This window comes from Cervus canadensis, chromosome 3 (genome assembly GCF_019320065.1).
Source record: "Cervus canadensis isolate Bull #8, Minnesota chromosome 3, ASM1932006v1, whole genome shotgun sequence".
Taxonomy (NCBI): Eukaryota; Metazoa; Chordata; class Mammalia; order Artiodactyla; family Cervidae; genus Cervus; species Cervus canadensis.
The window spans coordinates 41,806,381-41,828,954 of record NC_057388.1 but is presented as its reverse complement, the minus strand read 5'-3'; the positions used below and the strand labels follow the sequence as shown (position 1 = coordinate 41,828,954).

At 40.3% G+C, this 22,574-nt stretch overlaps 1 protein-coding gene across 1 annotated transcript in view; it reads left to right on the top strand.

The window, feature by feature from the left end:
* The window catches only part of NAPEPLD (N-acyl phosphatidylethanolamine phospholipase D), a 98,584-nt gene that overhangs the window by 173 nt on the left and 75,837 nt on the right, over positions 1–22,574 (top strand). The gene's annotated exons all lie outside the window — the stretch shown is intronic.

Sequence of the window (22,574 nt, the reverse complement as noted above, 5' to 3'; positions counted from 1 at the left end):
CACTGTCCTTAGAGGAAGTCTCTAGTGCAAAGGACAGGCATGGTGAGGGGAGAGAAGCAAGTGTCCGTGTTGACACCTATTCACTCTTCAGCACCTTACAGTCTGGCTCATCCCATGCCACAGACATTGTTGGTGAAGCCACTAAATGCTGAAAGATGGACGTACAATCCTTGACATGAATTTCTTTCTTCATTCTATCTGTTTAAAAATATTTGTTTATTAATTTTCCTCTATAGGGTCTTAGTTGCGGCACACGGGGTTCTTCCTTGCAAAGCGCAGACTTCTCTAGTGGTGGTGGGGCTCCAGAGCACAGGGCCCCTCTAGTTTGGGCGCCTGTAGTTGACTATGAACTATTTTAGCTCAGAAGTTGCCCACGGTGGGTGTAGTTGCACTGTGGCGTGTGGGATCTTAGTTCCCATGACCAGGGATCAAACCCACATCCCCTGTGTTGGAAGAGAATTCTTTCTGTTAGGATTTGTTTGTTTGGCTGTGCTTCCTTACTGCGCAGTGGGGCTTTCTCTACTTGCAGACAGCAGGGTGCTCCTGTTCTGTTATCTGCTGTTCTGTTATCTTGCAGGGGCTTCTCATCGCAGGGGCTTCTCTTGAGCTCAGTAGCTGTGGTGCACAAGGCTACACTGCTCTGAGGTATGTGGCCTCTTCCCTGGACCAGGGACAGAACTCTGTCCAGTGCATTGGCAGGCAGAATCTTAATCACTAGACAACCAGCGAAGCCCTGGAAGAGGAGTCTCAATCACTGGGCCACCAGGGAAGTCCACTTTTCTCATTGCATCGTTTTATTTTACTTATTTATCTATTTTGGCAGTGCTGGGTCTTGGTTGCTGTGCAGGCTTTTCTGTAGTTGCAGTGAGCAAAGGTTACTCTCTAGTTGCCACTGAGGCACCAGGGAAATCCTCCTCATTGTATCTTAAGAGCTGCTGTTTCTTCTAGTCCCTTCTTCGTTACCTTCTTGGGCAGCTCTTTATGCACATATCTCTTAGTGAGACTAAAAATAGCCAGCACTGTACTAACTGTACTATTCCTGTGCTCTTTTATAGATGTAGAAAATGGGATCAATAACTTGCCTGAGTTCAGTTTAGTTCAGTTCAGTCACTCAGTCGTGTCCGACTCTTTGCGACCCCATGGACTGCAGCACACCAGGCTTCCCTGTCCAACACCAACTCCCGGAGCTTACTCAACCTCATGTCCATTGAGTCCGTGATGCCAACCAACCATCTCATCTTCTGTCGTCCCCTTCTTCTCCCACCCTCAATCATTCCCAGCATCAGGGTCTTTTCAAATGAGTCAGTTTTTCGCATCAGGTGACCAAAGTATTGGAGTTTCAGCTTCAGCATCAGTCCTTCCAATGAATATTCAGGACCGATTTTCTTTAGGATGGGCTGGTTGGATCTCCTTGCTGTCCAAGGGACTCTTAAGAGTCTCCTCCAACACCACATTTCAAAAGCTTCAATAATTCAGCACTCACCCTTCTTTATAGTCCAGCTTTCACATCCATACATGACTAAAGTTCAGGATACTAATAATAGGCTATGTAGCTCCAAAGCCTTTGCTCTTAAACACCACATCATCCTACCCTGAAAGTTGGTGTTCCCCAGGGTTTTGGACCTCAGCCTGGGTCTCTACTACTGCACACTCTCCCTGATGGTTTCCACTTTCACTGGAGGCCTTCCCTGTTTGTCTTTCTTTTGAGACCAGGCCCACTTAACCATTCAGTGACTAGACAATTACACTTGAATATCCCATTGGCACCTCAATATCATCTTGTCCAGAATGCACTTCACTGGCTTGCTCCTAAGTCTATTCTTGTATAGTCAATGAAAACAGCAAATGATACCTCCATTCACTAGACATCCAAACCAGAAACCTGGATTTCATCCTCAGCTCCTCCCTTTTTCTCATTCTCAACATCCAATTAATACACCCCTTTCCAGCCTTTTCAATCTACTCCAGCCCAACTGTCATAGTGTTTGGAACAACGGGTCTTTTTTGAATGCAACTTTTAGTATGATAGTCCCATTGTGAAGAACCCCCCAGTAACTTCCCTTGGTCAGGATAAAGTGAAGGCTCCTTAGTATGGAAGACAGGTCCCTTCATGAGTTGATTCCTACTTATCTTTCCAGACTCATCTCTCTCCACCTCTCCCTTCTGCTATGATCCACAGGTTCAGCCTACAGGACCTATTATGTAATAAATACAGCCAAGTTTATTCCTTCATGTTTCTAAAACAAATGTGTGTTAACAATAAAGAAATACAAACATCATACATATATACAAAAATATTTAGGTATAATCACAGGAAGCACCTGGGAAATTTCAGCACATCTTAATTCAAACTTAGTTTAGGATCTCAGGGAAAATGACAAAATAAAGACCTCTGAAAATTCTCTCTTCTTTTCATAAAATAAATGAGAAAACTAGTTTTAAAATTGACCAAAATATGAGACTTCTCTGGTGGTCTAGTGGTTAAGACTCCAGGCTTCCACTGCAGAGGGCATGGGTTTAATCCATGGTCAGGAAACTAAGATCCCGCATGCCATGCAGCATGCCTAAATAAATGAAAAATAGAAATGGCCAGAATCAACATTTTCAAAACTCTGAAAATTAAACAAGGCTTGCAGTAATCTGGGGTGCTATTTTTTTTATCCAGTAAAAACACCGAAATCTCAGTAAGAATACTGAGCTTCGTACTGTTCTAACTTAAGGGTTTAACATTATAGTGTTTAAGTCTGTATTTAGCCCCTTGCCCCTAACTCCATGGTACACTTGAAAACCAGGATCCCACAACCAAGGTGAAAATCAGCAGCCTGGCAGCCACCAGAGGGGGTAAAATGGGTTGGAATTCCTTCAAGGCCTCAAATCCAGAGAATCTGAATTGTTTGACCTGTCTCAGGCTCCGCTGGGGCTTCCCTGGTGACTCAGCAGTCAAGAATCTGCCTGCCAATCCAGGAGATGCGGGTTTGATCCCTGAGTCAGGAAGGCCCCTGAAGAAGGAAGTGGAAACTCAGTCCAGTATTCTTTCCTGGAAAATTCCGTGGACAGAGGAGCATGGTGGGCTAAAGTCCATGGCATTGCAAAGAGTTGACGTGACTGAGCAACTAACACTTTCACTTTTTTCACTTTTCATGCTTTTCTGGATGACCTCACTTATAAATTTGCCTTTATTTGACCTGACTTAAGGCCAGAAGCCTTCTTCTGGAGATGTTTGTCGAAAATATTTAGAGGCAGCCGTCTAACTTTAGGTGGCTGCTTGGAGGTAGCAGATAATGTTAAGGGCAAACAATAGGCAAACCAAGAAGCTTAAAAGAAAAAGCTAGGGCCTCAGTTGTCCATATAAGGATACCTCATTTTACTGCTCTATACTTTTTTGTGCTTCACAAATGTTGCAACTTTTAAAAATTGAAATTTTGCGGCAACCCTATTGGCACCATTTTCTCCTGGGTCATTTGCTCACCTTGTGTCTCTATGTCACATTTTGGTAATTCTCACAGTGTTCCAAACTTTCTTCATTATTATTATATTTGTTATGATGATCTGTGATGTCAGTGATCTTGAATGTTACTAAGGCCCAGATGATGGGTAGCACTTTTTAGCAAGAGATAATTTTTAAATTAAGGTTTGTACATTGGCTTTTTAGACATAATGCTATTGCACATTGCAGTATAGTATAAACATAACTTTTATGTAAAGTGGGAAACTGAAAAATTCATGTGACTCACTTTATTACAATATTTACTTTATTCTGGTAGTCTGGAACTGAACCTACAAGATCTCTGAGGTCTACCTATAGAGGCTTTGAAAAGCCCAGACATATTTCTGGGAGTCTGAAAAGCCATGCACATGTCTATGGCTGTGTGCACACTCAGGGTGGTACACACGCCCAGGAGAGACCTGAGAACCCACTGACTGACCTTGAGGCTGTGTGCACGCAGGAAGAAAAGGCTAAGGCCAAGTTGTCAACTGCCTGGCTGAGTTTTGAAGGTATGCACAGAGCTTCTTGACAACAACTGAGAAGTTCATTGAACCTAGGCTTTCATGGAAGTATCTATATAATTATTAGCTGACCATTAAGCTATTTGAGCAGAAACTTCAGTGGTAACACGTGACTTTAAGGAATTCATTTAAAGAAGTCACTAAAGTAAACAGTGGCAACTGTATCTGGGAGAGAGTGGAATCTGATATCCAGAACTGACACATTATATTATTTTAAATGTCTAGTTCTCAACAAAAAAATGACAATTCAAAGAAAAATTACATTCAAAGAACTAAGAAAATACATTCATGCACAGGAAAAAAAAAAATCAAAGAAAATGTCCCTGAGGAAGCCAAGACATTGGACTTAAAAAGACAACGACCTTTTAAAATAAGATTTTTTTTTTAAATAAGATGTTTTTAAAATGTTCACAAAACTAAAGGAAACAATGTCTAAACAACTAAAGGAAGGTATGAGAATTATGTCTCATCAAATACAGAACATCAACAAAGAATAGTAATTATCTTTAAATCAAAATCCTGAAATTAAAAGATATAATAAATGAAATGGAAAATTCATTAGATGGCCTCAACAGCAGCTATGAACAGGTAGAAGAAAGAGCCAGAAAGTGAAGACAGATCAACTGAGATTAACAGTGTGTGGGTTTAAGAGAAAAAAAATGAAGGGAAATGAACAGAGCTTCAGATTTATTTGAGATACCTTCATGCATTCCAACATGCACATAATGGGAGTTCCAGATAGAAAGTACAGAGAGAAAGGGAGAGAAAGTATCTTTGAAGAAATAATGATCCAAAACACCCAAATTTGATGGAAAACACTAATCTACATGTCTAAACATCTGAACAAATTCAAAGTAGAATAAACTCTAAGACATCTACACCTAGACATATCATAATGTTAAAACTATAGAAAGAGAAAATCTTAAAAGCAGAACAACTAAGATATCTATTCAAATCCTTTATCCAAGTCTTGGTAACAATTTTGAAATAATTCACACATCACGTAATTCTGCCACTTAAATTATACAGTTCAGTGACTTTCAGTATATTCACAGAGTTGGGTCACCATCACCACCAATTCCAGAACATTTTAATTACCTCAAAAAAAGAAACCCATACCCTTTGCTGTCAACCTCCACTCTGACCTTTTCCCCCAACCCTAGATAACTACCAAAAAAACTTTACCTTGTTTCTTGACAGTTTTACCTTTTCTAGACATTTCTAATAATGGCATAATAGAATGTATAGTCTTTCATCTAATCATTGAGTATACTTGTTTCTTATAATCAAGGACTATACTTCTTTCACTTTATGTAATATTTTCAGGGTTCATCCATGTCGTCGAACATGTGAGTCTTTCATTCATTTTACTGCTGAATAATGTTCTGTTTCATGGATATAAACCTGTGGGTCATTTCCACCTTTTTGCTCTTATGATTTATGCTGTTATGAACATCAGTATACAAGTGGACATCTGTTTTCACTTCTCAGGTATATATCTAAGAGTGGAATTGCTGTGTCAAATGGTAACTCTACACCTAACTTTTTGAGGAACCATCGTATTGTTTTCCAAAGTGCTGTATCACTTTACATTTCTGGTAGCAGCACGTAGGGTTCTAATTTCTCCGCATCCATACCCTACTTGTTATTGTCTCTTTTTAAAATTTAAGCCATCCTAGTGGAGGTGAAATGGTGTCTCATTGGGATTTTGAGTTTGCTTTGATGTCTGAGGGAGTGTAGGGGAGGCAGGGAAATGACTTATGGAAGTGGCCTTTGGAGAGCCGAGGAGTGTCGGAGGCACTGAACTCCTGGTGGTGGCAGTGTTGTGGGCATCCTGCCTGGCCTCTGATTCCTACTCATTTTCAGACCTTAAAGTTTTTATTTGATGAAGTCCAGTGTATTTGTTTTTTTCTTTAGTTGCTTGTTTTAGGTGTCATATTAAAAAAAAATGCACAAAGATTATGAAGATTTACATCTGTGTTTTCCTCTAAGAGTTTTATAATTTTAGTTCTTTCATTTACGTCTTTGATCCATTTTGAGTTAATTTTTATAATATCATATGAGATAGAATGTCCAACTTTGTTCTTCTGCATGGGATGTCTAATTGTCTCGGCACAATTTGTTGGTATGGTCATAATATTTAAATAGGTTGGTGTTTATCGCCAGTCCTTTTATGTGGCTTTTCTAAACTGATTAATCTTTTGACTGAATTTCATTGTCAAATAGTTGTTGCTAGTTTTGTTGTTTTGAAAGTTTCTTTATGGATGTCAAATTCCTTTATGCTTTTCACGTTTGAGAATATCTGCTTTTGTCTTTATCCTTGAACAATATTTTATCTGTGCTTGATATTCTTGGGTCACATTTTCATTTGCTCAGAATTTCATAAACACAGCTCCATTATTTTCTTCAATATTGCTTTGGAGAAACAGAGGCTAACCAGATTTGTTTTAACTACCCTAAATATGGCTCACTTTGTCTATTTGAAAATCTAAAAAAAAAATGGTTTATTCTTGAAGTCTAATAACTTAACTATGGATATATCTTAATATTGAGTAATTTTTTTCTTTCTTTGAGTAATTTTTGTGTTCAGTGATTTTCATCAAAATTTCAGGGAACACAGTATATTTTTTCAATCTGCAGATTCACATCTTTCTTCATTTTAGGAAAATTCTCTTTGATTACATCTTCTGGCATTCCACTCAGTGAGTTCTTTATTGGGGATAACAGTTCTCTTTATGATGAATTACTTTATCTGTCTTCCATGTTTATTGGCATCTCTCCAAGTTCTTGAAGCTTTGTCATTTTCATTTCAATCTTTTGTGATTATCTCAAGCCAGAAATAGACCCACACATATCTAGCCAACTAATTTTTGGCAAAGATGAGAAAGTAATTTAATGGTCAAAGGATACCCTTTCCCACAAATGGTGCTGGAGCAATTGGATATTTCTAGATACCCTCCCCACTTCCCTCAGTGAACCTCAGCCTAAATCACACACCTTATATAAAAATCAACTAAAATTGAGTCATAGACTTAAACGTAAAACTATAAAACTTTTAGGAAAACACATAACATAAAATCTTTGGGATGTAGGGCTAGGTGAAGAATTTTTAGACTTGATATCAAAAGTCAATTTCCTGGGTGTGATATTGTATTACAGTTATGAGCAATATTACTGTTGGACAAGATAGATAAAGGGTACGTGAGATCTCTCTATATTATTTCTTACATTTGCATGTGAATCTACAATTACTTCAAAATAAAAAGTTGAATTTTAGGAGAAAAAGAGATTACAGTTCCAAAAAAATTTTGTATTGTGGGAGAAGAACCATGTGGGAAAAGTACTGTTTCTATCTACTGATCGTCACGTATCACAGTCAGGCACTCACACACACACACACACACACACACACACACACACACATTAGTCACAGAGGTTCTTACAAATTGATATAGGAAGAGAAATTTAGAATTGTTCATCTGGGCATAACTAATAAGGTAATAAAGCAAATTGCAAATGAATTGGAGTAAAAAAATCTTTGCATGTTTCACAAAGCTTTCCTGATCCCACATTTTCCACGGTGGCCCTCTGATGAGGAGGGAGCTATTAGTGGACTGTGAGGTGTGTAATGTGACAGTTGGGGCAGCTCCCCGCATCTGGCTGTGGTTCTGGCAGCCTTTGTGCCCAGTGTGGACTCACTGAAGTGCTTTAGCTTTGTTTCCTTTTGTTTTTTGCCTCTTAATGGAGGTTACACTGAGTGGGAAGGAGGCCCTGAGTTGAATGTATAATCACCATGGGAACAGAGGCCACAGTCAATCCATGGGAATGTAGCTCATGGCCCCCTCCACATGACTATTGTCCAAGTCCTTCTTATGCATTTTTTCTATGTCCTGAATGTTTCTGAGTTTGAGTGAGTGTGTGCAGGTGTGTCTTTTTTTGTCATTCTTATAGATTACCCGATTTGTCCTTGAGGACAGAGGCAGAGGAAAATGTAGGGTACTTTATACAAACAATTTCCCATCCTTCAAAGTTCTGGTTTGTGTTTATTAACTAGGAATCAATTATAAACAAATGTGGTAGAAGAAAAGTAATTGCTGAAAAATCTGAACTCCCACTTACATCCACTCAGGCCACTAGGTCTCTTCTATAGGAAATTAAGTCCAGCATTTATGATGGTAGCAAAATCTGATTTTCTGTCTTCCTCACCTTCATTTTCTGCTAGTCTAGATGACTTCAAATTTCGAGGATCTTTGCATACCCTGTGGTCTTTCTGGGACTCTTAAATCATGAATTGCCTCCTCATCTTGTTCTCCATTGATTATATGCTCAGTGCTCCTTGACTCACATTGGATTAATATGTACTAAATGTTTCTTCCCCTGGGCTCCATTTACTCCACAAACCTTCCTAGAGACTCTGTCTTTTCTGTAGTGAAGACCTACAGTACCTTCTAAAAAGATATTCTGCTGTGGATGACTCCAGTAGGGGGTGTGTGTGTGTGCTCAGTCGCTAAGTCACATCTTTAGGATGTGACTTAAACTTATTAAATCTTCACGGGAAACATCCAACAGATCTGGTAGAGAAAGAATGTAGAAGACAGAGTATAGGTTCTAATTTAATATTGAAGAAGCTTTTACAAAGATCTCAAAACAAATACACAAGAGTATGAAGTCACCTGGGTCACAGGATACTATTCATCAGACCTGAGTATAAGATTCTTAGAAAAGTGAGATTTGAACCTATTTTCAACATTTTTCTCCATTATCTGGTACCTGAAAAAAGAATAGGCAATTCAGAAACTATAGGAATGATGATCTGCCAATTAAGTAATTTAGATTTCCAGGGAGGGGCTCACCTGGTGTCTAGTGGTTGAGAATCTGCCTGCCAATACAGGGGTCAAGGGTTCAATCACTGTTTTGGGAAGTTCCCGCATGCCCAGAGCAACTAAGCCCCCTGCGCCACAGCTACTGAGCCAGTGCTCTAAAGCCCATGAGCCACGACTGCTGAGCCCCTGCACGCGAGTGCTGAAGCCCACTGCACTTAACAGCCCGTGCTCTGCAACGAGAGAAGCTACTTCAATGAGAAGCCCACGCACCGCACGAAGAGTAGACCCTGCTTGCAGCAATTAGAGAAAGCCAACACATAGCAAGACCCAGCACAACCAAAAATAAATAAATAAAACCTTAGGTTTCCAGGGAGAGACGCTAGTCAAGTCAGTTTGGTTTTCTATCTGCCTGGATCTCTTGTATGCATCCCTCTCTTCTTAACCCTGGCTGATTTCACCAAATTTGTATAGAGATAGCTAGTAGTAGTAGTATTGTTAGTCACTCTGTCATGTCTGACTCTTTGTGACCTCATGGACTGTAGCCCACCAGGCTCCTCTGTCCATGGAATTCTTCAGGCAAGAATACTGGAGTGGGTTGCCATGCACTTCTCCAGGGGTTCTTCCCAACCCAGTTATCAAACATGGGTCCTCCGCTTTGCAGGTGGATTCTTTACCATCTGAGCTACCAGAGATAGTTAATCCTGAAGTATAATTTAATATAAAAGTATTTTAAAAGATTCCTACCAAATCCATAAGCTGGCATGAAACTTTTTCCTGTTGATCTCTTTTTAGTTTCAGTGTGTGGTGGCCAGAATTCTAAGATGACCCCCAATGACCCATGCCCTTATATAATCCCCTCCTGTTGACTCTCATTCCTGGGATTAGATTACATTATATGGCAAAGTGAGGGGATTTTTCAGAAGGAATTAAAGCTCCTAGTTAATTGAGTTTAAGTTAATCAAATAGCCCTGGGAAGACTTCACCTAATCAGGTGAGCCCTTTCACAGGGTCTGGAGGTAAGTCATTCTACTGCTAGCTTTGAAGAAGTAAGAAGTAAGAGTTCTGCAGCCACAAAGAAGTGAATTCTTCCAACAACCAGGTATACTTCAAAGAGGACCCCAAGCCTCAGGTGAGACCCCAGCCCTGAAATGACACTTTGATTGTAGTTTTGTGAGACCCTGGAGCAGAGAACTCAGGTAAGCCATGCTCAGCCTCCTTTGAAACCTGTGAAATCATAGATGGACATGGTAAGCCCCTAAATTTGTGTTGACTTGTGCTGCTGTAGAAAATTTATACACAATTTAATCTCCGGAAGTTTAGTTAGCTGTTGCAGAGTGGCTATTTTGTTTCCTTGCTTTATTGTCAGTTTCTTTCAGTATGCCCTACCAGATACCAGGAAAAAAACAGGAAAAAAAAAAAGCATCCCCAAGACCAGGCTTTAAGTCTGTGTTTTGCTTATTGTAGACAAAAGAGGGGGAAATAATATAAATATAAATTCTTATTTTGATCTTCCATCAGGATATAAAACTTCCCTTATCACAGACTATTCATTACCAAATTCTGTTGGTTCTATGATCAAAATATATCCTGAGTCCATCTTTCCCTTTCAATTCCCATTCCACTGTAGTCAAAACCATTATCCTGTGTAGCCCAGACGTCTGTAAACCAGCCTCCTATGTGGTTTCCCAGCTCCTCCCCTTTCCTGCTTCTCACTCCTTCCTGACCAGTCCAAAGAGCTATAAAAACACTGTGGGGAGAATTATATCTCTTCCCCACTTAAAGCCTTTCAATGTTTTTTTCATTGTCCTTAGGATAAAATCCAAAATGACCTGGGCTTTCCCCCAAATAATCTAGATCCACTTTCTTCTGCAGCACAGTTCTCCAGCCCTGCTGATCTTTTTGTTTTTCATCAGACACATGTTGTCTCTTGAGCCTGGGATACACGTTTTTTGGCTAACTCTCCCTCATCCTTCAAGTCTTCACTCAAAAGTCACTCCTCCAACAAAGCCTCCCCAGACACCCTGCGGCAGATGCTTCTGATGCCCCACCTCATCCCGTGTACCCGGGTAGGGGACATCCCTCAGCCACTGCAGGGGTGGCTGCCGCTAACCGCTCCGACCTGCCCCTTTCTCTAGAGCACTGCCTTTGACTGATGAGAACTGCCTGGCTGGAAGATGCTTGGGAGGTTATTCTCCCCCAAGAGGGTGGCCTTAACCAACTGTCAATTGAAGCCAGGAGTAAAGCTCTCAGGCCTCTTGCCTCTGAGCAGGACGGATTTGGTCCTGAACTGAAGCTTCAGAGCTCCTGGTGGGATCAGGCTGTAGCTAAAGTTCCCCGGAAACCCCATCTTTGCCCAGATTCTCCCCCTGCGCGCTCTCTGCTGCCGTCACCAGCTTCCGGGCTCCTGGGAGTGCTCTCTCAATGAATCACTTGCACAGGCATCCCCACTTCAGGCTCTGCTTCTAGAGAACTTGCCCTAAGATGCCCACAGTAGAAGTGACAGTCCCCATTTTTGTCTCATGTCCGCCTTCTTTTCCTTCACTGCACTTTTCACAAATATCAATTCTATATTTGTTTCTGGATTAATTCATTGTACCGTTTCCCTGTTAGCCCTGACCTCTGTGAGAGTGGAACCAGGCCTGTTTTACCCCAACAATTTGCACTACGTCTGGTCCCGTGGCGGAGCTCATCTGTTGAACAGATGAATGAATTTGTGATTTTGGTGTCTGTCTTTAAGGTGAGTGTAGCTGGTAACGGATAAAATGCATACTTGGTACCTAGGACTATGACTTGGAAGTTGTATGGGGCTCCTTTATGTGTTTCTAAGTGGAAGCACTTGGAAAACTAAACTTCACTAATTTACATTCTTTGCTCAGGAGGAGGTGGGGGTAGAAAATAGAATGGCAGGTGGTGGTGTTTCTTTATTCACATTAGCGAGGTGAGAAAACTGAGGTTCAAGGGGATTAGGCCACTTGCCAAGGTACAAAATGAATGAAAGTCTGAACTTTGAATCTAATCTCAGGCTTTCTGACTCTAAAATCCATGCTTTCCTCCTCCAAGGTTATCTTTGTCTCTCAACCTACTAGCTTATTTAATTAAATTATCTTGGGCCAAATATAAGTAAAGGTTTAAATATGTGAACTTTGAGTTAATGTTAAAACTGGATATAAACCTTAAAATCCTCTTAATCTTATGAATTGCCATTAGTCAATCTATAATATTGTATTGAACATCTATAATATGTTAAACATTAATCTCATATGATGAAAAAGGGAAATTAATCGGAGATGATTTTAAAATTAAAGTACAATTGATTTACAATATTGTGCCAGTTTCAGGAATACAGAGAAGTGATTCAGTTTATATATATATACATACACATATATATGTATATAATGTCAGATCCTTTTCCATTCTAGGTTATTACAAGATATTGAATACAGTTCCCTATCCTATATAGTAAATCCTTGTTGTTTATCTATTTTATATATAGTGGTGTGTGTCTGTCAACCCATTTTAATTATCCTGTCCCCTTTCTCTTTGGGAACCATAAATTTGCTTTCTATGTCTGTGTGTCTGTTTCTGTTTTGTATTCATTTGTATTACTTTTTAAACTCCATATATAGGTTATATCATATATTTGTCTTTCTCTGACTTTGCTTAGTATGATATTCTCCAGATCCATCCATATTGCACAAATGGCAGTATTTCGTTCTTTTTTATGACTGAGTAATACTATATTGTGTGTGTATATATATATACACACACCACACCTTCTTTGTAAGTAAAGATGATTTTGATTTTGGATTTGCTGCTGGCCCAGTTGTTCGAAGGTCACCTGATGGAATTAAATGTCCCTGTGTTTATTAAATGTGCCTGTGTTTCAAGGACTGGAACAGTAGCGTTGCCTCTGTATCTCCAGTTTCATCTCCCTCAAAGCCATGCTTAATCCCAGAGTGTTTTTTTAACTGAATTATAGTTGATTTACAGTGTTGTGCCAACCTCTGTTGTACTGCAAAGTGAGTCAGTTATACACACATGCATATTCTTTTTGTTTTTTATAGGCTTTTCCATTATAGTTTATCCCAGGAGACTGGATATAGTTGCTTGCGCCATTCAGTAAGAGTGTGTTGTTTATCCATCTAAATATAACAGTTAGCATCTACCTACCCCATACGCCCAGTCTATCCCTCTGCCCCTCCCTCTTCCCCCTTGGCAACCACAAGTCTGATCTCTACATCTGTGAGTCTGTTTCTGTCTTGTAGATGGGTTCATTAGTGCCATATTTTAGATTCTATATATCTCTTTCTGACTTCACTTAGCATGTGTCCATCCGTGTTGCTGCAGATGACTTTATTTTGTTCTTTTTTATGGCTGAGTAGTATTCCATTGTGTGCAGAATACATCATTTTTATCCACCCATTTATCTATTGGTAAAGATTTAGGTAGCTTCCTTGTTTTGGCTATTATGAATAGCAGTGCTGTGAACATTAGGGAACATATATATACACTCTATATTCTTTTTTTCTCCTTTCTCCCTTCCTTTTTAAAATACAGATGGCAGCATATTATATCCAACATTCAACTCCTGTTTTTTTAAAACAATATATCTCAGAGATCATTGTATAGCACTGCATCAAGATCTTAAATTTTTAAATATCTTTAATATACAGTTTTAAATATACAATTTTAAATTATAAATATACAATTGGAAATCAGTCCTGGGTGTTCATTGGAAGGACTGATGTTGAAGCTGAAACTCTAGTACTTTGGCCACCTGATGTGAAGAGCTGACTCATTTGAAAAGACCCTGATGCTGGGAAAGATTGAGGGCAGGAGGAGAAGGGGATGACAGAGGATGAAATGGTTAGATGGCATCATCGACTCGATGGACATGGGTTTGGGTGGACTCTGGGATTTGGTGATGGATAGGGAGGCAGGGCATGCTCTGGTTCATGGGGTCACAAAGAGTCGGACACGACTGAGTGACTGAACTGAATTACATAGGATTCTACTGAATTGATGTGTCATTATTTAACCAATCCCCAGTGGTGGGGATTTGTTCAGTCACTAAGTCATGTCTGACTCTCATAACTTCCTCCTAATCTCTCGCTATTATAAAACAGTGCTGCAAAAAAAAAAAAAAAAACCACAAGAAAAAACAGTGCTACAGTAGATGACTACATATACACATCATATTATATTGAAATGACCTCCCTATGGTCTATCTTGACTTAGGCTCTAAGTTCCTTTGAGGCAGGAAATGATGCTTTATGCATCTCCAAATTTACCTGCTTTTAACAGGGCTTGGCATGTGTTAGGTGTGTAGTTACAGTTGGCTGGACTGAAGTTATTATGTAAGGAATAAGCCAGTCTCCACATGTCTTTGCTGCCTGTCCAGGTCTGGGAATCACAGGACCTGTGGGCCCCTAAGGGTCTGTTGGGTCATCCTGTAGCCTTCTCCCTCATCCATTCTGTCCCTCTCTACCCTGATCTCCGTACCCAGGTGGGAGCTGAGCCTTACATCATCATCCAGGCTTCCCACCTCTGGCTTCTCCTAGGGTTCATCCAATAGGAGGCACTGCCAAGGGATGGGGAGTGAGAGATGGAAGTTCTTCCTTCTGCTTCCCTGCCTTAGAGTTCAGTTCCAGCAGTGATTCTGTCTTCCTCTGCGTAGGACTACAGCTTCCTCCCTTCATAGCTCCAGCACTCACATCACTGTCTTCTGCCCTTGCCCTTCATGCCCAAAGTAGTACCAAGCCCACTGTGTGTCCTGGGTGGTTGTGATCTCTGGTGGCCGCAGCCTGCTGAGGCTTGAAGCAGGATTTCAGTTCCCAGACAGAGATTGAAGTCAGGCTGCAGCAGTTAGAATGCTGAATCCTAACCACTAGACCACCAGGGACCAGTGGCCAGTGACAAGGTCCCTTGCCCTTAGCCTTTGTGGAAATGAATTCCCTCAAGGACAAAAAATAGTGAGACAAGTAAAGTGTTGATTAGGAGAGAAAAGAGTATGTGTGAATAGGCACACACGGGCAGGCTCAGAGAGTCACATCCTTGTGGTAGTTTGAATCACTCATATGGGGCATTTCTTCCAGGCTGCCTGTGGCCAGTTTCCTTGCTTTGCCTGGTTCTGAGTCCATATCTGGTTTATCTCAGGGTCCTCCCCTGTGTCCTCACACATCTCTTAGCCAAGATGGATTCTGGTGAAGAGGCCTGTGGGTAGGTTGACATCATTTACTATGAGGTGTCAACACCTCCCTTTTGACTCCGAGGAGCATTTCTGCACATGTGAGGTCGGAAAGGTCTCCTTGACCTTGAGAATGGGAAACATGTGGTCTCCTTCCTGGGCAGGGCTCGCTCTTGGAGTATCTGTCCACAGGGGACAAGCTCCAGCTGCTCAGCCCCGGGCCCGTCTATCTCCTGCCTCAGTTCTTCATCCCTTTTTGGATCCCTTAACCCTACCCATGTCCCTGTAAATTATCTTGCCACTAAATTATCTTCACTTAAAAAAAAAATTATCTTCACTTAAACCCTTTGCATAGAATCTTGTTTTCTTGCCAGGACCTTCCCTGATTTAAGGTCTCTTCTGAATCTGAGATTCTACCGTTCTAAGCCTTGATAGTTTCCCAACTCATTTTTGAGATATAACAAAACCTAGCTAAAGAGGCAATTAAACCTTAACTGACTGCCCAAAGATTTATAACAATAGTAACAAAGTAGTGTTGAGAAAATGAAGCACCTAAACCCCTGCCCCCTTGTCCTACTGTGACTGCTTTGCCAGCATCAGCATTTGTGATTCAGCCAGGAATGTTTAATAAAAAATAAGCACAGAATTTAAAGAGTATTTCAAAGACTTCTGCTTAGCAGTTCTTTTCACTCATTGAAGCAGCAGATAGGAACTGAAAAAATAAACCAAGCAAATAAGACCAGAAAAATTTTATGTGAATTAAGCAGTATGCTGCTTTATATATCTCTTACAATGTGCATAGTGCTCACACGGTGTGAGCATTTCTTGAATAGCTGTTCATTAGTGGGCTGTGAATTGCACTTTTTAAAATATATCTATAGGTTGTTCTCCAACCAATTAAGTTGAAAATAGGGTTTTTTCCCCCAGATTAATAGCTGAGCAATAGCCTGGAGAGTCTTCAGGGCATTGAGATTGATTCTTTGTACTTTTGAGTTGTAAGGAAATCTGGCTTAAAGTAAAACATAATGGCTGCAGATTGCAATGTTCCTCATTAGCAAAGCTCAGGCTTTTGAAAGGAGTGATTTAGGATTTTCCTTCAGGGAGGATCAGGCTGCAATATCTACACACAGTTTTTGCTTCTAGACTTTAGTTACCAAGAACTTTAGAAGACACACAAAATGTCGATCTGTCACTTTGTCTCAATTCAGGGTGCTTCTAAGATAGCAGATCTTTTCAGGCATGAATGATTCATGAAATCATTTCTCCACCTTAAAAATAAAATGATGAGGTGAATAACAAAATGATTCATTTATTTACGGCATATAAATGGAAGTTTCTTTGGGAAAATATATGCTATATGTATGCACATGTATATAGATACATACATATATAGGAAACTGAGTCCTCCTAAAATCAAGTTCCCATGCTGAGTTTATGATTAACTACTCTATCTAAAACTTTATTCCCTTTCTTGTCCTGCCAGTTATTATTATTGTATATAAAAGTGATATTATTGTATACACAACTAATAATTACTCAGTTTATATGGCAGTTAAGTTTCCCATGAAAAGTTTCTCTTAAGTCCTTAAAACAACCTGGTGTCAGCTGATATGATTACCTTATGGATGAGGAAACTGAGGATCTGAGAAGCTAAGATGACACAGCTTTGAAGAAATAGAAGAGAGATGCTAAAAACAACCTAGAACTCTGGCCAAATTCTATTCTTCATGGCTTCTATTATTCTAAGGCTTTACTTCTAACAGACGTCTCAGAAATTTCTCAGAACAACCTCAGCCTTGAATTTTATGGTACTGAACACATGAGTTCATTTAATATGGATGAAATAAAATTCATATTTTAAGGTAAGACAAAAATTTAAACATACAATTTTTCTCTGCCCATTTGGGCCTCCTCCCACCCCTCTGGATGTGCACTGTACATCTGCATTATGCATTAACCAGACCTCCCCAAGGGCAGAAATACCAGCTGAACCATGAAGTTCAATTTTTCTTCTGGTGCAAGTCATGTAACTCCTTCGAAGATAGTATTACTTACTTATAACCTTATTAATGTTACTAGCTACATTATTTGTATTCTGCCTATTTTACAATATTATTGTTTCTTGCATTACCAAATGTATGACTGACTCTCTTATTAAAAATAATGACTATGTGATTTGAAACAATTAACCAAATATATAATTCTATACGATCAATAATTGTAATAGTGCAACTCTAGATATGGGAAGAAGCAACAAGAAGGAACCATTTCCTGGACCATGACAGACTAGTAAGACAGGTGGGCTTTTGGCTACTGTTAACAAGGCCTAGTCCAATAATAACACATTGAGTAGCCTGTCAATGAAATCCTTGCCTGATCTGAGAATGAGTGTTTCTAGCACCATGGGACACACTGATCATGAAATGACTCTGAAATCTAGCAAAAATAAGACTAAAAAGAGGGCTCTGTAAAATAAAGAACATAGCCCACCATCCAGTTCTACAAAGATCAAGTCATTAGTTGCTGTAGTTGCTGACCTATAATATGCCTTGAAAGGAATTCAGGGCAAAGATCAGGATGAAGCATTTTGGACTCTGAGAAAACTGGCAGATTGGCCCTCAAATAGTTAAATATCTTCAGGAGAAAACTTTAAGAACCCAGTTTCTTGCATTTTCCCATCCTTACCTCTTTGAAACAGTCCTCAGAGCTTTCTAGAAGACTCTCTCCTGGGTTATAATCTTCAGGTTGACTTGAATAAAATTTTCTGTTTCTTTGTCAGGTTGACTATTAATTTTTTGGTCAACAATATAATGAAGAAAAAGTTGTTCAGGGAGATTCTCCATAAAATATCCTTCCTGTTCTCCTTTAGAAGATCTATAGAAAAATGGAGATAGTCTTTATTTACTAGCATAGCAAAATTTAGTGGGGCCTGGCATACTGGTCCTCATACAAAACAATTTTATCATTTGAATCACTAACACCATTTTCAATAAATTCTAACAATCTTTATTAAGTAGTACATTACACATTTACTACCTTGAGTTGTTTTAATAATCTCCATGAGAATCCTTTGAGAAAGTTATCACTGGCCTTGTTGGAGAGATGAATGCAAACCAATGTACCGACCAGGTAAAAGAAAAGATGATCTTTCTGGGGGAGTCCCCAAAGTAAGGATCTGCAGAACTGAGCTTTGAAGATCAGGGGAAATTGCAAGATAGCAAGCAGTCAGAACTTCAGAGGAAAGAATTGGAATAGATTTTCTTAGAATATTGGTTGGAACCAGCAGCAAAGTGTCCCAATGGTGAAATAGTTTTCTGTCTGTGACCTAATTGTACTGTCTGAATTCAAGTGGACTTCATGAATTCAACCAATCAGCAAGTCCATTAGATCATAGCCTTTCTGGATTTGGCTTTAAAACTAAGTCCATTCCTCAAGGTTCCATCTCACAGAGATGAATCCTTTTCCTGTTGCATCAGTTGTATGTTCCCATGTGGTGCTAGTGGTAAAGAATTAGCCTGCCAATGCAGGAGACTCGAGAGATGTGGGTTTGATCTCTGGATCTGAAGGATCCCTTGGAGTAGGAAATGGCACCCCACTTAAGTATTCTTGCCTGAAAAATTTCATTGGCAGAGGAGCCCAGTGGGCTGTGGTCCATTGTATTAAAAAGCAAAGACATCACTTTGCTGGCAAAGGTCCATGTAAGTCAAAGCTATGATTTTTCCAGTAATCATGTACAGATGTAAGAGTTGGACCATAAAAAAGGCTAAGCGCCAAAGAATTGATGCTTTTGAATTGTGGTTCTGGAGAAGATTCTTAAGAACCCCTTGGACTGCAAGGAGATCAAACCAGTCAATCCTAAAGGAAATCAACCCTGAATATTCATTGGAAGGACTGATGCTGAAGCTGACGCTCCAGTACTTTGGCCACCTGATGTGAAGAGCCAACTCAGTCAAAAAGAACCTGATGCTGGGAAAGATTGAAGGCAAAAAGAGAAGAGGACGACAGAGGAAGAGATGGTTATATAATATCACTGACATAATGGACATGAATTTGAGCAAACTCCAGTAGATAGTGAAAGACAGGGAAGCCTGGTGTGCTGCAGTCTATGAGGTCACAAAGAGTTGTACATGAGTTAGCAATTGAAAAACAAATTGGGACGTTAAATTCAACTTAGTGTTCACTCTGTATCAGTCTGTTTTTTTCTTAATATTACATATGTTAACTTATCATCTCAATTACACAGTAATTCATATAGCAACTTGTTATAAAAATAGTAGACTTCTCAGTAAATATTTATTTAATCATTCATTGACTTTTGGGTGCCTACTCTGTTCTGGGCACCATGCTAGGCTTTGGGGATCTGTTGCTGACACGGAGCCTGTTCTCATGGAGTTCATCCAACTCTAGTCAGCGAGACGGATATCAAATAAATGGTCAAATGCACCAATGCAAAACTGGGATTGTGACATGCTAAGGAGAGGTGGACAAGCTGTGTACGTACTCAATGGATGGGAACCTGTCCTATTCGGGGAAGTCAGGAAAGACTCCTGTGAGAAAAGTCCTTCGAGCTGAGGAAGAAGATGCGTTGTGGATGGTGATGCAGGCAGAGGGCGCAGCGGGGACTGCTGGGAGGTAGAGGCGTAGGAGTCTTAGCACCTGTGGAAACCTGTGACACTTCTAAGAGTGAGGTTTGCAGAGTCCAGTGAGACAGGTAAGGAGCTTGTCTTCATTCTAAGAGGTAGAAGGCCAAAATCTGTGTTTTACAAGGAAACTCTCGCTACTGTCTGTGGAAAATGAATCAGAACATGCCAGAGAGGGTGCTGGTAGACCAGCAAAATAACTCACAATTGTCATGGAAGAGTCATCTAGTCCAGAAGAGGCTGATTTTAAACTGTCAGTTCAGGAAGTTATGTCTGAGATGTCTTCCATCCCGGCTTGTTTAGGTACTGCTGTTTTTCTTTATTTTCCTCTTTATTCAGACTTTTTCCCTTTAGTCACCAAAGCACAGTTTAATTGATCAAATGCATTAAGAAATAAGTGAATTGACAAAAGGTTAGTTTCTATGGCATCATTCTGCTTGTGAGAGAAAATGTCTAAGTTTGGAGCAGTGCCATATAAAAGAACTATTAAATGTTACTGGTGCATTGTTTAATATCGCTCCTGCTTCTTAAAGCACAAAATACATCTGGTGACGTCTGAAATTTGTTTCTTGAGTTGTAACATGTGAAAAGCAGTCCTGTGAGTCCACTGGGATTATGAGTAGCTTCTGTTTTCTTTGTATAGTGTGTTGGGTAAGAAGATAGACTCCAGACAGGCTGCCTCATTTGAATCCACTTTTGCTTATTTCACCAGCTTACCTCACAGTGCTCTTGGGAGAATTAAATACGTTAAACCACTTAGTACAGAAGCTGGCACATAAGTGCTCTCAGTAAGTGGTCATTACTGTCATTATTTTTCTCCCAAATGTTATTTCCTAATAAACACATATTATTATATGCAGAGCTACTTTTCAACATAATGATATACTTTATTTTTATGATGATTTTCAAAATCAATAATATTAACTTTAGTAATTGTGGTAAATAGGCTCTCAGTGTGGGATTTTAGGGTTTGTTTTTTTTTTTAACTTTTTATTTTGTATTGAAGTATAGCTGATTAACACTGTTGTGATAGTTTCAGGTGAATAACAGCAAAGGGACTCAGCCATACATATATGCGTATCCATTCTCCCTCAATCTCCCCTCTCATCCAAGCTGGCACATAACATTGAGCAGAGTTCCCTGTGCTATATAGTAGGTCTTTGTTGGTCATCCATTTTAAATATAGCTGTGTGTCCAAGTTTATCCCAAACTCCCTAACTATCCCTTTCCCCTATTCTTCCTCCATGGCAACCATAAGTTCATCCTGTAAGTCTGTAAGTCAAACGGAGTTATTTTTAAACTGGCAAATATGATAGCATAAACATGTTAACAATGTTTATCTCTAGATGCTGGGGTGAATGGTGATTTTTTTTATCTGCTTCTTTGTATTTCACTGTATTTTCTTAGTTTATAAAGTGAGCATGCATTGTTTTGTCATCTAAAATGCTCTTTTTAATTGTCTTTATAACTTAGCTTAATGCCAACAGGCAGATAGAAGCGTTAGAGAAACAGTTCTTCAGAACAACACACTGATGCTTGAAATTTGTCCAGGTGCCTCATCAGGAATAAAGGTGATTGAGCCCAGTGACCTGCTGGGCCACAGTGGGCACACCTAGGAAACGGGGTTGGCAAAATAGTACCAGCTGTGCTTGCTTCTTAATACTTTCAAGCTCCTAAATACAGTCAGCAACCTAGTGACAGGTGTGTTGTGTAAGAACTGGTGATGCTACAACACTAACCTACTATCTACACTGAAGCTCAGCCCCAGTAAATATTGATGCTAGGAGCAGCTGAGCTCTCCAGTCCTTTAATACATGCACATCAGATTGAAGCTCCACAGATGCAGTGACTTGCCTGCATCCCCAGAGTACTTTAATCCTGATATCTGCAGTCTCCATGACCATTTGCAAGGTCAAAAGGTCAAGGACGTAACCAGGTTTTATGCACCTCGGTGTGCCCCTCAGTATGATGGCTCTACTACCCCGATCCGTCTTCCAGTACGAATAGGCAGGAGACGTAAACAGAATTCGGGAATCAGACCTCATAGCTGGGTTGGGACAGGTATTCAGAGAACAGATACTAGGAGAAAGGTGTATTCCAGAAGGCGGGACACACTGCCCAAGCCAGGTGAAGGGGGATTTAGCTCCTAGTAACTGGGATCTCCCAACTGATGAGGGGCAAGGCCTGGAAGGACAGAACAGGTAACACTTGGAACTCCAAGCAGTGGGATCAGGGAGGCTTGTTAGCTTGTGGTAGAACCATGTTACTGGACTGGCCTCATGAGCAGGACTCTTGTCCTTGATCCTCCTTGTGGAGGAAGGATTATGAGAGTTGGGAAGTTTGACAGGAGGGTCCCAAAGAGGCAGACTTGATAATGGATGGAGCACCAAGACGCAGGCCCGCAGGAACCTGGCAGGGGGCCAGATCTCAAAGCAGAAGCAGGAGGGCAAGAAAGTCAGCAGTGGAGATGGGCAGACATTGCAGTCAGGATTAGCCTGCACGCTGGCCCAGAGCTGGGCCGCCCTTCCTGGAGTAGAGGCTGGAGTGGGTGTGAATGGTATCACAGTATGGGGGGAGCGGGAATTAAGTGGTCGGGGGACTAGGTGGAACCTGATAGTAATCAAAATAGCAACTGCTCAATGAGCACCTACTGTGTGTCAGTCACGTTGCTAGGACTGCATATGCTTTCACTCACCTCAAAACACCCCTGTGAGGAAGGTATAATTATCTCTATTTGATAAACGAGGAAACTGGGGCTTAGAGGATGAGTAATAGCCCAAGGTCATAGAGTTACAAAAAAGCAATCCGAAATCCGTGTGACTTCTCACCCAGGATCTTTCTACTCCAGGAACACATTTACTCCTCACTGTATCTGAGCACGGGTGACTCCACAGTTTTTCTGTTCTTGGGGGTAAC